The sequence below is a fragment of the Danio rerio genome, chromosome 4 (assembly GCF_052040795.2).
Source record: "Danio rerio strain M-AB ecotype USA chromosome 4, GRCz13ab, whole genome shotgun sequence".
Taxonomy (NCBI): Eukaryota; Metazoa; Chordata; class Actinopteri; order Cypriniformes; family Danionidae; genus Danio; species Danio rerio.
The window spans coordinates 28329019-28348145 of record NC_141024.2 but is presented as its reverse complement, the minus strand read 5'-3'; positions in this window follow the sequence as shown (position 1 = coordinate 28348145).

Sequence of the window (19127 nt, the reverse complement as noted above, 5' to 3'; positions counted from 1 at the left end):
GTCAAATCACAGTAATGCAAACTCAGTCAGAGACATAGATTTTCACTTGCAACTTGCTTTAACATGTTTAACAGTGCATGAAATGTTGTCTAAAACAAAAAAGAATGATGCATTTTATGGCTGGATCTGGTTTTATTACATTCTGAATTGGACGTTGAAAATGAGCTTATCTCAGCCAGCAGAGAGGTCAAATCACAGTAATGCAAACTCAGTCAGGGACATATGTTTTCTCTTGCAACTTGCTTTAACATGTTTAACAGTGCATGAAATGTTGTCTAAAACAAAAAAGAATGATGCATTTTATAGCTGGATCTGGTTTTATTACATTCTGAATTGAACGTTGAAAATGAGCTTATCTCAGCCAGCAGAGAGGTCAAATCACAGTAATGCAAACTCAGTCAGAGACATAGATTTTCACTTGCAACTTCCTTTAACATGTTTAACAGTGCATGAAATGTTGTCTAAAACAAAAAAGAATGATGCATTTTATGTCTGGATCTGTTTTTATCACTTTTGAATTGGACGATGAAAATGAGCTTATCTCAGCCAGCAGAGAGGTCAAATCACAGTAATGCAAACTCAGTCAGAGACATAGATTTTCACTTGCAACTTGCTTTAACATGTTTAACAGTGCATGAAATGTTGTCTAAAACAAAAAAGAATGATGCATTTTATAGCTGGATCTGGTTTTATTACATTCTGAATTGGACGTTGAAAATGAGCTTATCTCAGCCAGCAGAGAGGTCAAATCACAGTAATGCAAACTCAGTCAGAGACATAGATTTTCACTTGCAACTTGCTTTAACATGTTTAACAGTGCATGAAATGTTGTCTAAAACAAAAAAGAATGATCCATGTTATGGCTGGATCTGTTTTTATCATTTTCTGAAATGGACGTTGAAAATGAGCTTATCTCAGCCAGCAGAGAGGTCAAATCACAGTAATGCAAACTCAGTCAGGGACATAGATTTTCTCTTGCAACTTGCTTTAACATGTTTAACAGTGCATGAAATGTTGTCTAAAACAAAAAAGAATGATGCATTTTATAGCTGGATCTGGTTTTATTACATTCTGAATTGGACGTTGAAAATGAGCTTATCTCAGCCAGCAGAGAGGTCAAATCACAGTAATGCAAACTCAGTCAGAGACATAGATTTTCACTTGCAACTTGCTTTAACATGTTTAACAGTGCATGAAATGTTGTCTAAAACAAAAAAGAATGATGCATTTTATAGCTGGATCTGGTTTTATTACATTCTGAATTGGACGTTGAAAATGAGCTTATCTCAGCCAGCAGAGAGCTCAAATCACAGTAATGCAAACTCAGTCAGAGACATAGATTTTCACTTGCAACTTGCTTTAACATGTTTAACAGTGCATGAAATGTTGTCTAAAACAAAAAAGAATGATGCATTTTATGGCTGGATCTGGTTTTATTACATTCTGAATTGGACGTTGAAAATGAGCTTATCTCAGCCAGCAGAGAGGTCAAATCACAGTAATGCAAACTCAGTCAGGGACATATGTTTTCTCTTGCAACTTGCTTTAACATGTTTAACAGTGCATGAAATGTTGTCTAAAACAAAAAAGAATGATGCATTTTATAGCTGGATTTGGTTTTATTACATTCTGATTTGAACCTTGAAAATGAGCTTATCTCAGCCAGCAGAGAGGTCAAATCACAGTAATGCAAACTCAGTCAGAGACATAGATTTTCACTTGCAACTTCCTTTAACATGTTTAACAGTGCATGAAATGTTGTCTAAAACAAAAAAGAATGATGCATTTTATGTCTGGATCTGTTTTTATAACTTTTGAATTGGACGATGAAAATGAGCTTATCTCAGCCAGCAGAGAGGTCAAATCACAGTAATGCAAACTCAGTCAGAGACATAGATTTTCACTTGCAACTTGCTTTAACATGTTTAACAGTGCATGAAATGTTGTCTAAAACAAAAAAGAATGATGCATTTTATAGCTGGATCTGGTTTTATTACATTCTGAATTGGACATTGAAAATGAGCTTATCTCAGCCAGCAGAGAGGTCAAATCACAGTAATGAAAACTCAGTCAGAGACATAGATTTTCACTTGCAACTTGCTTTAACATGTTTAACAGTGCATGAAATGTTGTCTAAAACAAAAAAGAATGATCCATGTTATAGCTGGATCTGTTTTTATCATTTTCTGAAATGGACGTTGAAAATGAGCTTATCTCAGCCAGCAGAGAGGTCAAATCACAGTAATGCAAACTCAGTCAGGGACATAGATTTTCTCTTGCAACTTGCTTTAACATGTTTAACAGTGCATGAAATGTTGTCTAAAACAAAAGAGAATGATGCATTTTATAGCTGGATCTGGTTTTAGAGAGGTCAAATCACAGTAATGCAAACTCAGTCAGAGACATAGATTTTCACTTGCAACTTGCTTTAACATGTTTAACAGTGCATGAAATGTTGTCTAAAACAAAAAAGAATAATGCATTTTATAGCTGGGTCTGGTTTTATTACATTCTAAATTGGACGTTGAAAATGAGCTTATCTCAGCCAGCAGAGAGGTCAAATCACAGTAATGCAAACTCAGTCAGAGACATAGATTTTCACTTGCAACTTGCTTTAACATGTTTAACAGTGCATGAAATGTTGTCTAAAACAAAAAAGAATGATGCATTTTATAGCTGGATCTGGTTTTATTACATTCTGAATTGGACGTTGAAAATGAGCTTATCTCAGCCAGCAGAGAGGTCAAATCACAGTAATGCAAACTCAGTCAGAGACATAGATTTTCACTTGCAACTTGCTTTAACATGTTTAACAGTGCATGAAATGTTGTCTAAAACAAAAAAGAATGATCCATGTTATGGCTGGATCTGTTTTTATCATTTTCTGAAATGGACGTTGAAAATGAGCTTATCTCAGCCAGCAGAGAGGTCAAATCACAGTAATGCAAACTCAGTCAGGGACATAGATTTTCTCTTGCAACTTGCTTTAAAATGTTTAACAGTGCATGAAATGTTGTCTAAAACAAAAAAGAATGATGCATTTTATAGCTGGATCTGGTTTTATTACATTCTAAATTGGACGTTGAAAATGAGCTTATCTCAGCCAGCAGAGAGGTCAAATCACAGTAATGCAAACTCAGTCAGGGACATAGATTTTCACTTGCAACTTGCTTTAACATGTTTAACAGTGCATGAAATGTTGTCTAAAACAAAAAAGAATGATGCATTTTATAGCTGGATCTGGTTTTATTACATTCTGAATTGGACGTTGAAAATGAGCTTATCTCAGCCAGCAGAGAGGTCAAATCACAGTAATGCAAACTCAGTCAGAGACATAGATTTTCACTTGCAACTTGCTTTAACATGTTTAACAGTGCATGAAATGTTGTCTAAAACAAAAAAGAATGATCCATGTTATGGCTGGATCTGTTTTTATCATTTTCTGAAATGGACGTTGAAAATGAGCTTATCTCAGCTAGCAGAGAGGTCAAATCACAGTAATGCAAACTCAGTCAGGGACATAGATTTTCTCTTGCAACTTGCTTTAACATGTTTAACAGTGCATGAAATGTTGTCTAAAACAAAAAAGAATGATGCATTTTATAGCTGGATCTGGTTTTATTACATTCTGAATTGGACGTTGAAAATGAGCTTATCTCAGCCAGCAGAGAGGTCAAATCACAGTAATGCAAACTCAGTCAGAGACATAGATTTTCACTTGCAACTTGCTTTAACATGTTTAACAGTGCATGAAATGTTGTCTAAAACAAAAAAGAATGATGCATTTTATGGCTGGATCTGGTTTTATTACATTCTGAATTGGACGTTGAAAATGAGCTTATCTCAGCCAGCAGAGAGGTCAAATCACAGTAATGCAAACTCAGTCAGGGACATATGTTTTCTCTTGCAACTTGCTTTAACATGTTTAACAGTGCATGAAATGTTGTCTAAAACAAAAAAGAATGATGCATTTTATAGCTGGATCTGGTTTTATTACATTCTGAATTGGACGTTGAAAATGAGCTTCTCTCAGCCAGCAGAGAGGTCAAATCACAGTAATGCAAACTCAGTCAGAGACATAGATTTTCACTTGCAACTTGCTTTAACATGTTTAACAGTGCATGAAATGTTGTCTAAAACAAAAAAGAATGATCCATGTTATGGCTGGATCTGTTTTTATCATTTTCTGAAATGGACGTTGAAAATGAGCTTATCTCAGCCAGCAGAGAGGTCAAATCACAGTAATGCAAACTCAGTCAGGGACATAGATTTTCTCTTGCAACTTGCTTTAACATGTTTAACAGTGCATGAAATGTTGTCTAAAACAAAAAAGAATGATGCATTTTATAGCTGGATCTGGTTTTATTACATTCTGAATTGGACGTTGAAAATGAGCTTATCTCAGCCAGCAGAGAGGTCAAATCACAGTAATGCAAACTCAGTCAGAGACATAGATTTTCACTTGCAACTTGCTTTAACATGTTTAACAGTGCATGCAATGTTGTCTAAAACAAAAAAGAATGATGCATTTTATAGCTGGATCTGGTTTTATTACATTCTGAATTGGACGTTGAAAATGAGCTTATCTCAGCCAGCAGAGAGGTCAAATCACAGTAATGCAAACTCAGTCAGAGACATAGATTTTCACTTGCAACTTCCTTTAACATGTTTAACAGTGCATGAAATGTTGTCTAAAACAAAAAAGAATGATGCATTTTATGTCTGGATCTGTTTTTATAACTTTTGAATTGGACGATGAAAATGAGCTTATCTCAGCCAGCAGAGAGGTCAAATCACAGTAATGCAAACTCAGTCAGAGACATAGATTTTCACTTGCAACTTGCTTTAACATGTTTAACAGTGCATGAAATGTTGTCTAAAACAAAAAAGAATGATGCATTTTATAGCTGGATCTGGTTTTAGAGAGGTCAAATCACAGTAATGCAAACTCAGTCAGAGACATAGATTTTCACTTGCAACTTGCTTTAACATGTTTAACAGTGCATGAAATGTTGTCTAAAACAAAAAAGAATAATGCATTTTATAGCTGGGTCTGGTTTTATTACATTCTAAATTGGACGTTGAAAATGAGCTTATCTCAGCCAGCAGAGAGGTCAAATCACAGTAATGCAAATTCAGTCAGAGACATAGATTTTCACTTGCAACTTGCTTTAACATGTTTAACAGTGCATGAAATGTTGTCTAAAACAAAAAAGAATGATGCATTTTATAGCTGGATCTGGTTTTATTACATTCTGAATTGGACGTTGAAAATGAGCTTATCTCAGCCAGCAGAGAGGTCAAATCACAGTAATGCAAACTCAGTCAGAGACATAGATTTTCACTTGCAACTTGCTTTAACATGTTTAACAGTGCATGAAATGTTGTCTAAAACAAAAAAGAATGATCCATGTTATGGCTGGATCTGTTTTTATCATTTTCTGAAATGGACGTTGAAAATGAGCTTATCTCAGCCAGCAGAGAGGTCAAATCACAGTAATGCAAACTCAGTCAGGGACATAGATTTTCTCTTGCAACTTGCTTTAACATGTTTAACAGTGCATGAAATGTTGTCTAAAACAAAAAAGAATGATGCATTTTATAGCTGGATCTGGTTTTATTACATTCTAAATTGGACGTTGAAAATGAGCTTATCTCAGCCAGCAGAGAGGTCAAATCACAGTAATGCAAACTCAGTCAGGGACATAGATTTTCACTTGCAACTTGCTTTAACATGTTTAACAGTGCATGAAATGTTGTCTAAAACAAAAAAGAATGATGCATTTTATAGCTGGATCTGGTTTTATTACATTCTGAATTGGACGTTGAAAATGAGCTCATCTCAGCCAGCAGAGAGGTCAAATCACAGTAATGCAAACTCAGTCAGAGACATAGATTTTCACTTGCAACTTGCTTTAACATGTTTAACAGTGCATGAAATGTTGTCTAAAACAAAAAAGAATGATCCATGTTATGGCTGGATCTGTTTTTATCATTTTCTGAAATGGACGTTGAAAATGAGCTTATCTCAGCTAGCAGAGAGGTCAAATCACAGTAATGCAAACTCAGTCAGGGACATAGATTTTCTCTTGCAACTTGCTTTAACATGTTTAACAGTGCATGAAATGTTGTCTAAAACAAAAAAGAATGATGCATTTTATAGCTGGATCTGGTTTTATTACATTCTGAATTGGACGTTGAAAATGAGCTTATCTCAGCCAGCAGAGAGGTCAAATCACAGTAATGCAAACTCAGTCAGAGACATAGATTTTCACTTGCAACTTGCTTTAACATGTTTAACAGTGCATGAAATGTTGTCTAAAACAAAAAAGAATGATGCATTTTATGGCTGGATCTGGTTTTATTACATTCTGAATTGGACGTTGAAAATGAGCTTATCTCAGCCAGCAGAGAGGTCAAATCACAGTAATGCAAACTCAGTCAGGGACATATGTTTTCTCTTGCAACTTGCTTTAACATGTTTAACAGTGCATGAAATGTTGTCTAAAACAAAAAAGAATGATGCATTTTATAGCTGGATCTGGTTTTATTACATTCTGAATTGGACGTTGAAAATGAGCTTCTCTCAGCCAGCAGAGAGGTCAAATCACAGTAATGCAAACTCAGTCAGAGACATAGATTTTCACTTGCAACTTGCTTTAACATGTTTAACAGTGCATGAAATGTTGTCTAAAACAAAAAAGAATGATCCATGTTATGGCTGGATCTGTTTTTATCATTTTCTGAAATGGACGTTGAAAATGAGCTTATCTCAGCCAGCAGAGAGGTCAAATCACAGTAATGCAAACTCAGTCAGGGACATAGATTTTCTCTTGCAACTTGCTTTAACATGTTTAACAGTGCATGAAATGTTGTCTAAAACAAAAAAGAATGATGCATTTTATAGCTGGATCTGGTTTTATTACATTCTGAATTGGACGTTGAAAATGAGCTTATCTCAGCCAGCAGAGAGGTCAAATCACAGTAATGCAAACTCAGTCAGAGACATAGATTTTCACTTGCAACTTGCTTTAACATGTTTAACAGTGCATGAAATGTTGTCTAAAACAAAAAAGAATGATGCATTTTATAGCTGGATCTGGTTTTATTACATTCTGAATTGGACGTTGAAAATGAGCTTATCTCAGCCAGCAGAGAGGTCAAATCACAGTAATGCAAACTCAGTCAGAGACATAGATTTTCACTTGCAACTTGCTTTAACATGTTTAACAGTGCATGAAATGTTGTCTAAAACAAAAAAGAATGATGCATTTTATGGCTGGATCTGGTTTTATTACATTCTGAATTGGACGTTGAAAATGAGCTTATCTCAGCCAGCAGAGAGGTCAAATCACAGTAATGCAAACTCAGTCAGGGACATATGTTTTCTCTTGCAACTTGCTTTAACATGTTTAACAGTACATGAAATGTTGTCTAAAACAAAAAAGAATGATGCATTTTATAGCTGGATCTGGTTTTATTACATTCTGAATTGAACGTTGAAAATGAGCTTATCTCAGCCAGCAGAGAGGTCAAATCACAGTAATGCAAACTCAGTCAGAGACATAGATTTTCACTTGCAACTTCCTTTAACATGTTTAACAGTGCATGAAATGTTGTCTAAAACAAAAAAGAATGATGCATTTTATGTCTGGATCTGTTTTTATCACTTTTGAATTGGACGATGAAAATGAGCTTATCTCAGCCAGCAGAGAGGTCAAATCACAGTAATGCAAACTCAGTCAGAGACATAGATTTTCACTTGCAACTTCCTTTAACATGTTTAACAGTGCATGAAATGTTGTCTAAAACAAAAAAGAATGATCCATGTTATGGCTGGATCTGTTTTTATCATTTTCTGAAATGGACGTTGAAAATGAGCTTATCTCAGCCAGCAGAGAGGTCAAATCACAGTAATGCAAACTCAGTCAGGGACATAGATTTTCTCTTGCAACTTGCTTTAACATGTTTAACAGTGCATGAAATGTTGTCTAAAACAAAAAAGAATGATGCATTTTATAGCTGGATCTGGTTTTATTACATTCTAAATTGGACGTTGAAAATGAGCTTATCTCAGCCAGCAGAGAGGTCAAATCACAGTAATGCAAACTCAGTCAGGGACATAGATTTTCACTTGCAACTTGCTTTAACATGTTTAACAGTGCATGAAATGTTGTCTAAAACAAAAAAGAATGATGCATTTTATAGCTGGATCTGGTTTTATTACATTCTGAATTGGACGTTGAAAATGAGCTCATCTCAGCCAGCAGAGAGGTCAAATCACAGTAATGCAAACTCAGTCAGAGACATAGATTTTCACTTGCAACTTGCTTTAACATGTTTAACAGTGCATGAAATGTTGTCTAAAACAAAAAAGAATGATCCATGTTATGGCTGGATCTGTTTTTATCATTTTCTGAAATGGACGTTGAAAATGAGCTTATCTCAGCTAGCAGAGAGGTCAAATCACAGTAATGCAAACTCAGTCAGGGACATAGATTTTCTCTTGCAACTTGCTTTAACATGTTTAACAGTGCATGAAATGTTGTCTAAAACAAAAAAGAATGATGCATTTTATAGCTGGATCTGGTTTTATTACATTCTGAATTGGACGTTGAAAATGAGCTCATCTCAGCCAGCAGAGAGGTCAAATCACAGTAATGCAAACTCAGTCAGAGACATAGATTTTCACTTGCAACTTGCTTTAACATGTTTAACAGTGCATGAAATGTTGTCTAAAAAAAAAAGAATGATGCATTTTATAGCTGGATCTGGTTTTATTACATTCTGAATTGGACGTTGAAAATGAGCTTCTCTCAGCCAGCAGAGAGGTCAAATCACAGTAATGCAAACTCAGTCAGAGACATAGATTTTCACTTGCAACTTGCTTTAACATGTTTAACAGTGCATGAAATGTTGTCTAAAACAAAAAAGAATGATCCATGTTATGGCTGGATCTGTTTTTATCATTTTCTGAAATGGACGTTGAAAATGAGCTTATCTCAGCCAGCAGAGAGGTCAAATCACAGTAATGCAAACTCAGTCAGGGACATAGATTTTCTCTTGCAACTTGCTTTAACATGTTTAACAGTGCATGAAATGTTGTCTAAAACAAAAAAGAATGATGCATTTTATAGCTGGATCTGGTTTTATTACATTCTGAATTGGACGTTGAAAATGAGCTTATCTCAGCCAGCAGAGAGGTCAAATCACAGTAATGCAAACTCAGTCAGAGACATAGATTTTCACTTGCAACTTGCTTTAACATGTTTAACAGTGCATGAAATGTTGTCTAAAACAAAAAAGAATGATGCATTTTATAGCTGGATCTGGTTTTATTACATTCTGAATTGGACGTTGAAAATGAGCTTATCTCAGCCAGCAGAGAGGTCAAATCACAGTAATGCAAACCCAGTCAGAGACATAGATTTTCACTTGCAACTTGCTTTAACATGTTTAACAGTGCATGAAATGTTGTCTAAAACAAAAAAGAATGATGCATTTTATGGCTGGATCTGGTTTTATTACATTCTGAATTGGACGTTGAAAATGAGCTTATCTCAGCCAGCAGAGAGGTCAAATCACAGTAATGCAAACTCAGTCAGGGACATATGTTTTCTCTTGCAACTTGCTTTAACATGTTTAACAGTACATGAAATGTTGTCTAAAACAAAAAAGAATGATGCATTTTATAGCTGGATCTGGTTTTATTACATTCTGAATTGAACGTTGAAAATGAGCTTATCTCAGCCAGCAGAGAGGTCAAATCACAGTAATGCAAACTCAGTCAGAGACATATATTTTCACTTGCAACTTCCTTTAACATGTTTAACAGTGCATGAAATGTTGTCTAAAACAAAAAAGAATGATGCATTTTATGTCTGGATCTGTTTTTATCACTTTTGAATTGGACGATGAAAATGAGCTTATCTCAGCCAGCAGAGAGGTCAAATCACAGTAATGCAAACTCAGTCAGAGACATAGATTTTCACTTGCAACTTCCTTTAACATGTTTAACAGTGCATGAAATGTTGTCTAAAACAAAAAAGAATGATGCATTTTATGTCTGCATCTGTTTTTATCACTTTTGAATTGGACGATGAAAATGAGCTTATCTCAGCCAGCAGAGAGGTCAAATCACAGTAATGCAAACTCAGTCAGAGACATAGATTTTCACTTGCAACTTGCTTTAACATGTTTAACAGTGCATGAAATGTTGTCTAAAACAAAAAAGAATGATGCATTTTATAGCTGGATCTGGTTTTATTACATTCTGAATTGGACATTGAAAATGAGCTTATCTCAGCCAGCAGAGAGGTCAAATCACAGTAATGCAAACTCAGTCAGAGACATATATTTTCACTTGCAACTTGCTTTAACATGTTTAACAGTGCATGAAATGTTTTCTAAAACAAAAAAGAATGATGCATTTTATGGCTGGATCTGGTTTTATTACATTCTGAATTGGACGTTGAAAATGAGCTTATCTCAGCCAGCAGAGAGGTCAAATCACAGTAATGCAAACTCAGTCAGGGACATATGTTTTCTCTTGCAACTTGCTTTAACATGTTTAACAGTGCATGAAATGTTGTCTAAAACAAAAAAGAATGATGCATTTTATAGCTGGATCTGGTTTTATTACATTCTGAATTGGACGTTGAAAATGAGCTTATCTCAGCCAGCAGAGAGGTCAAATCACAGTAATGCAAACTCAGTCAGAGACATAGATTTTCACTTGCAACTTGCTTTAACATGTTTAACAGTGCATGAAATGTTGTCTAAAACAAAAAAGAATGATGCATTTTATAGCTGGATCTGGTTTTATTACATTCTGAATTGGACGTTGAAAATGAGCTTATCTCAGCCAGCAGAGAGGTCAAATCACAGTAATGCAAACTCAGTCAGAGACATAGATTTTCACTTGCAACTTGCTTTAACATGTTTAACAGTGCAGGAAATGTTGTCTAAAACAAAAAAGAATGATCCATTTTATGGCTGGATCTGGTTTTATCACTTTCTGAATTGGACGTTGAAAATGAGCTTATCTCAGCCAGCAGAGAGGTCAAATCACAGTAATGCAAACTCAGTCAGAGACATAGATTTTCACTTGCAACTTGCTTTAACATGTTTAACAGTGCATGAAATGTTGTCTAAAACAAAAAAGAATGATGCATTTTATGTCTGGATCTATTTTTATCACTTTCTGAATTGGACGTTGTAAATGAGCTTATCTCAGCCAGCAGAGAGGTCAAATCACAGTAATGCAAACTCAGTCAGAGACATAGATTTTCACTTGCAACTTGCTTTAACATGTTTAACAGTGCATGAAATGTTGTCTAAAACAAAAAAGAATGATGCATTTTATGGCTGGATCTGGTTTTATTAAATTCTGATTTGGACGTTGAAAATGAGCTTATCTCAGCCAGCAGAGAGGTCAAATTACAGTAATGCAAACTCAGTCAGAGACATAGATTTTCACTTGCAACTTGCTTTAACATGTTTAACAGTGCATGAAATGTTGTCTAAAACAAAAAAGAATGATCCATTTTATGGCTGGATCTGTTTTTATCACTTTTTGAAATGGACGTTGAAAATGAGCTCATCTCAGCCAGCAGAGAGGTCAAATCACAGTAATGCAAACTCAGTCAGAGACATAGATTTTCACTTGCAACTTGCTTTAACATGTTTAACAGTGCATGAAATGTTGTCTAAAACAAAAAAGAATGATGCATTTTATAGCTGGATCTGGTTTTATTACATTCTAAATTGGACGTTGAAAATGAGCTTATCTCAGCCAGCAGAGAGGTCAAATCACAGTAATGCAAACTCAGTCAGGGACATAGATTTTCACTTGCAACTTGCTTTAACATGTTTAACAGTGCATGAAATGTTGTCTAAAACAAAAAAGAATGATGCATTTTATAGCTGGATCTGGTTTTATTACATTCTAAATTGGACGTTGAAAATGAGCTTATCTCAGCCAGCAGAGAGGTCAAATCACAGTAATGCAAACTCAGTCAGAGACATAGATTTTCACTTGCAACTTGCTTTAACATGTTTAACAGTGCATGAAATGTTGTCTAAAACAAAAAAGATTGATGCATTTTATGTCTGGATCTGGTTTTATTACATTCTAAATTGGACGTTGAAAATGAGCTTATCTCAGCCAGCAGAGAGGTCAAATCACAGTAATGCAAACTCAGTCAGAGACATAGATTTTCACTTGCAACTTGCTTTAACATGTTTAACAGTGCATGAAATGTTGTCTCAAACAAAAAAGAATGATGCATTTTATAGCTGGATCTGGTTTTATTACATTCTGAATTGGACGTTGAAAATGAGCTTATCTCAGCCAGCAGAGAGGTCAAATCACAGTAATGCAAACTCAGTCAGAGACATAGATTTTCACTTGCAACTTGCTTTAACATGTTTAACAGTGCATGAAATGTTGTCTAAAACAAAAAAGAATGATCCATGTTATGGCTGGATCTGTTTTTATCATTTTCTGAAATGGACGTTGAAAATGAGCTTATCTCAGCCAGCAGAGAGGTCAAATCACAGTAATGCAAACTCAGTCAGGGACATAGATTTTCTCTTGCAACTTGCTTTAACATGTTTAACAGTGCATGAAATGTTGTCTAAAACAAAAAAGAATGATGCATTTTATGTCTGGATCTGGTTTTATTACATTCTAAATTGGACGTTGAAAATGAGCTTATCTCAGCCAGCAGAGAGGTCAAATCACAGTAATGCAAACTCAGTCAGAGACATAGATTTTCACTTGCAACTTGCTTTAACATGTTTAACAGTGCATGAAATGTTGTCTAAAACAAAAAAGAATAATGCATTTTATAGCTGGATCTGGTTTTATTACATTCTGAATTGGACGTTGAAAATGAGCTTATCTCAGCCAGCAGAGAGGTCAAATCACAGTAATGCAAACTCAGTCAGAGACATAGATTTTCACTTGCAACTTGCTTTAACATGTTTAACAGTGCATGAAATGTTGTCTAAAACAAAAAAGAATGATCCATGTTATGGCTGGATCTGTTTTTATCATTTTCTGAAATGGACGTTGAAAATGAGCTTATCTCAGCCAGCAGAGAGGTCAAATCACAGTAATGCAAACTCAGTCAGGGACATAGATTTTCTCTTGCAACTTGCTTTAACATGTTTAACAGTGCATGAAATGTTGTCTAAAACAAAAGAGAATGATGCATTTTATAGCTGGATCTGGTTTTAGAGAGGTCAAATCACAGTAATGCAAACTCAGTCAGAGACATAGATTTTCACTTGCAACTTGCTTTAACATGTTTAACAGTGCATGAAATGTTGTCTAAAACAAAAAAGAATAATGCATTTTATAGCTGGGTCTGGTTTTATTACATTCTAAATTGGACGTTGAAAATGAGCTTATCTCAGCCAGCAGAGAGGTCAAATCACAGTAATGCAAACTCAGTCAGAGACATAGATTTTCACTTGCAACTTGCTTTAACATGTTTAACAGTGCATGAAATGTTGTCTAAAACAAAAAAGAATGATGCATTTTATAGCTGGATATGGTTTTATTACATTCTGAATTGGACGTTGAAAATGAGCTTATCTCAGCCAGCAGAAAGGTCAAATCACAGTAATGCAAACTCAGTCAGAGACATAGATTTTCACTTGCAACTTGCTTTAACATGTTTAACAGTGCATGAAATGTTGTCTAAAACAAAAAAGAATGATCCATGTTATGGCTGGATCTGTTTTTATCATTTTCTGAAATGGACGTTGAAAATGAGCTTATCTCAGCCAGCAGAGAGGTCAAATCACAGTAATGCAAACTCAGTCAGGGACATAGATTTTCTCTTGCAACTTGCTTTAACATGTTTAACAGTGCATGAAATGTTGTCTAAAACAAAAAAGAATGATGCATTTTATAGCTGGATCTGGTTTTATTACATTCTAAATTGGACGTTGAAAATGAGCTTATCTCAGCCAGCAGAGAGGTCAAATCACAGTAATGCAAACTCAGTCAGGGACATAGATTTTCACTTGCAACTTGCTTTAACATGTTTAACAGTGCATGAAATGTTGTCTAAAACAAAAAAGAATGATGCATTTTATAGCTGGATCTGGTTTTATTACATTCTAAATTGGACGTTGAAAATGAGCTTATCTCAGCCAGCAGAGAGGTCAAATCACAGTAATGAAAACTCAGTCAGAGACATAGATTTTCACTTGCAACTTGCTTTAACATGTTTAACAGTGCATGAAATGTTGTCTAAAACAAAAAAGAATGATGCATTTTATGGCTGGATCTGGTTTTATTACATTCTGAATTGGACGTTGAAAATGAGCTTATCTCATCCAGCAGAGAGGTCAAATCACAGTAATGCAAACTCAGTCAGAGACATAGATTTTCACTTGCAACTTGCTTTAACATGTTTAACAGTGCATGAAATGTTGTCTAAAACAAAAAAGAATGATCCATGTTATGGCTGGATCTGTTTTTATCATTTTCTGAAATGGACGTTGAAAATGAGCTTATCTCAGCCAGCAGAGAGGTCAAATCACAGTAATGCAAACTCAGTCAGGGACATAGATTTTCTCTTGCAACTTGCTTTAACATGTTTAACAGTGCATGAAATGTTGTCTAAAACAAAAAAGAATGATGCATTTTATAGCTGGATCTGGTTTTATTACATTCTAAATTGGACGTTGAAAATGAGCTTATCTCAGCCAGCAGAGAGGTCAAATCACAGTAATGCAAACTCAGTCAGGGACATAGATTTTCACTTGCAACTTGCTTTAACATGTTTAACAGTGCATGAAATGTTGTCTAAAACAAAAAAGAATGATGCATTTTATAGCTGGATCTGGTTTTACTACATTCTAAATTGGACGTTGAAAATGAGCTTATCTCAGCCAGCAGAGAGGTCAAATCACAGTAATGCAAACTCAGTCAGAGACATAGATTTTCACTTGCAACTTGCTTTAACATGTTTAACAGTGCATGAAATGTTGTCTAAAACAAAAAAGAATGATGCATTTTATGGCTGGTTCTGGTTTTATTACATTCTAAATTGGACGTTGAAAATGAGCTTATCTCAGCCAGCAGAGAGGTCAAATCACAGTAATGCAAACTCAGTCAGGGACATATGTTTTCTCTTGCAACTTGCTTTAACATGTTTAACAGTGCATGAAATGTTGTCTAAAACAAAAAAGAATGATGCATTTTATAGCTGGATCTGGTTTTATTACATTCTGAATTGAACGTTGAAAATGAGCTTATCTCAGCCAGCAGAGAGGTCAAATCACAGTAATGCAAACTCAGTCAGAGACATAGATTTTCACTTGCAACTTCCTTTAACATGTTTAACAGTGCATGAAATGTTGTCTAAAACAAAAAAGAATGATGCATTTTATGTCTGGATCTGTTTTTATCACTTTTGAATTGGACGATGAAAATGAGCTTATCTCAGCCAGCAGAGAGGTCAAATCACAGTAATGCAAACTCAGTCAGAGACATAGATTTTCACTTGCAACTTGCTTTAACATGTTTAACAGTGCATGAAATGTTGTCTAAAACAAAGAAGAATGATGCGTTTTATAGCTGGATCTGGTTTTATTACATTCTGAATTGGACGTTGAAAATGAGCTTATCTCAGCCAGCAGAGAGGTCAAATCACAGTAATGCAAACTCAGTCAGAGACATAGATTTTCACTTGCAACTTGCTTTAACATGTTTAACAGTGCATGAAATGTTGTCTAAAACAAAAAAGAATGATGCATTTTATAGCTGGATCTGGTTTTATTACATTCTGAATTGGACATTGAAAATGAGCTTATCTCAGCCAGCAGAGAGGTCAAATCACAGTAATGCAAACTCAGTCAGAGACATAGATTTTCACTTGCAACTTGCTTTAACATGTTTAACAGTGCATGAAATGTTGTCTAAAACAAAAAAGAATGATCCATGTTATGGCTGGATCTGTTTTTATCATTTTCTGAAATGGACGTTGAAAATGAGCTTATCTCAGCCAGCAGAGAGGTCAAATCACAGTAATGCAAACTCAGTCAGGGACATAGATTTTCTCTTGCAACTTGCTTTAACATGTTTAACAGTGCATGAAATGTTGTCTAAAACAAAAAAGAATGATGCATTTTATAGCTGGATCTGGTTTTATTACATTCTAAATTGGACGTTGAAAATGAGCTTATCTCAGCCAGCAGAGAGGTCAAATCACAGTAATGCAAACTCAGTCAGGGACATAGATTTTCACTTGCAACTTGCTTTAACATGTTTAACAGTGCATGAAATGTTGTCTAAAACAAAAAAGAATGATGCATTTTATAGCTGGATCTGGTTTTATTACATTCTGAATTGGACGTTGAAAATGAGCTTATCTCAGCCAGCAGAGAGGTCAAATCACAGTAATGCAAACTCAGTCAGAGACATAGATTTTCACTTGCAACTTGCTTTAACATGTTTAACAGTGCATGAAATGTTGTCTAAAACAAAAAAGAATGATCCATGTTATGGCTGGATCTGTTTTTATCATTTTCTGAAATGGACGTTGAAAATGAGCTTATCTCAGCTAGCAGAGAGGTCAAATCACAGTAATGCAAACTCAGTCAGGGACATAGATTTTCTCTTGCAACTTGCTTTAACATGTTTAACAGTGCATGAAATGTTGTCTAAAACAAAAAAGAATGATGCATTTTATAGCTGGATCTGGTTTTATTACATTCTGAATTGGACGTTGAAAATGAGCTTATCTCAGCCAGCAGAGAGGTCAAAACACAGTAATGCAAACTCAGTCAGAGACATAGATTTTCACTTGCAACTTGCTTTAACATGTTTAACAGTGCATGAAATGTTGTCTAAAACAAAAAAGAATGATGCATTTTATAGCTGGATCTGGTTTTATTACATTCTAAATTGGACGTTGAAAATGAGCTTATCTCAGCCAGCAGACAGGTCAAATCACAGTAATGCAAACTCAGTCAGGGACATAGATTTTCACTTGCAACTTGCTTTAACATGTTTAACAGTGCATGAAATGTTGTCTAAAACAAAAAAGAATGATGCATTTTATGTCTGGTTCTGGTTTTATTACATTCTAAATTGGACGTTGAAAATGAGCTTATCTCAGCCAGCAGAGAGGTCAAATCACAGTAATGCAAACTCAGTCAGAGACATAGATTTTCACTTGCAACTTGCTTTAACATGTTTAACAGTGCATGAAATGTTGTCTAAAACAAAAAAGAATGATGCATTTTATAGCTGGATCTGGTTTTATTACATTCTGAATTGGACGTTGAAAATGAGCTTATCTCATCCAGCAGAGAGGTCAAATCACAGTAATGCAAACTCAGTCAGAGACATAGATTTTCACTTGCAACTTGCTTTAACATGTTTAACAGTGCATGAAATGTTGTCTAAAACAAAAAAGAATGATCCATGTTATGGCTGGATCTGTTTTTATCATTTTCTGAAATGGTCGTTGAAAATGAGCTTATCTCAGCCAGCAGAGAGGTCAAATCACAGTAATGCAAACTCAGTCAGGGACATAGATTTTCTCTTGCAACTTGCTTTAACATGTTTAACAGTGCATGAAATGTTGTCTAAAACAAAAAAGAATGATGCATTTTATAGCTGGATCTGGTTTTATTACATTCTAAATTGGACGTTGAAAATGAGCTTATCTCAGCCAGCAGAGAGGTCAAATCACAGTAATGCAAACTCAGTCAGGGACATAGATTTTCACTTGCAACTTGCTTTAACATGTTTAACAGTGCATGAAATGTTGTCTAAAACAAAAAAGAATGATGCATTTTATAGCTGGATCTGGTTTTATTACATTCTAAATTGGACGTTGAAAATGAGCTTATCTCAGCCAGCAGAGAGGTCAAATCACAGTAATGCAAACTCAGTCAGAGACATAGATTTTCACTTGCAACTTGCTTTAACATGTTTAACAGTGCATGAAATGTTGTCTAAAACAAAAAAGAATGATGCATTTTATGTCTGGTTCTGGTTTTATTACATTCTAAATTGGACGTTGAAAATGAGCTTATCTCAGCCAGCAGAGAGGTCAAATCACAGTAATGCAAACTCAGTCAGAGACATAGATTTTCACTTGCAACTTGCTTTAACATGTTTAACAGTGCATGAAATGTTGTCTAAAACAAAAAAGAATGATGCATTTTATAGCTGGATCTGGTTTTATTACATTCTGAATTGGACGTTGAAAATGAGCTTATCTCAGCCAGCAGAGAGGTCAAATCACAGTAATGCAAACTCAGTCAGAGACATAGATTTTCACTTGCAACTTGCTTTAACATGTTTAACAGTGCATGAAATGTTGTCTAAAACAAAAAAGAATGATGCATTTTATGGCTGGATCTGGTTTTATTACATTCTGAATTGGACGTTGAAAATGAGCTTATCTCAGCCAGCAGAGAGGTCAAATCACAGTAATGCAAACTCAGTCAGGGACATATGTTTTCTCTTGCAACTTGCTTTAACATGTTTAACAGTGCATGAAATGTTGTCTAAAACAAAAAAGAATGATGCATTTTATAGCTGGATCTGGTTTTATTACATTCTGAATTGAACGTTGAAAATGAGCTTATCTCAGCCAGCAGAGAGGTCAAATCACAGTAATGCAAACTCAGTCAGAGACATAGATTTTCACTTGCAACTTCCTTTAACATGTTTAACAGTGCATGAAATGTTGTCTAAAACAAAAAAGAATGATGCATTTTATGTCTGGATCTGTTTTTATCACTTTTGAATTGGACGATGAAAATGAGCTTATCTCAGCCAGCAGAGAGGTCAAATCACAGTAATGCAAACTCAGTCAGAGACATAGATTTTCACTTGCAACTTGCTTTAACATGTTTAACAGTGCATGAAATGTTGTCTAAAACAAAAGAGAATGATGCGTTTTATAGCTGGATCTGGTTTTATTACATTCTGAATTGGACGTTGAAAATGAGCTTATCTCAGCCAGCAGAGAGGTCAAATCACAGTAATGCAAACTCAGTCAGAGACATAGATTTTCACTTGCAACTTGCTTTAACATGTTTAACAGTGCATGAAATGTTGTCTAAAACAAAAAAGAATGATGCATTTT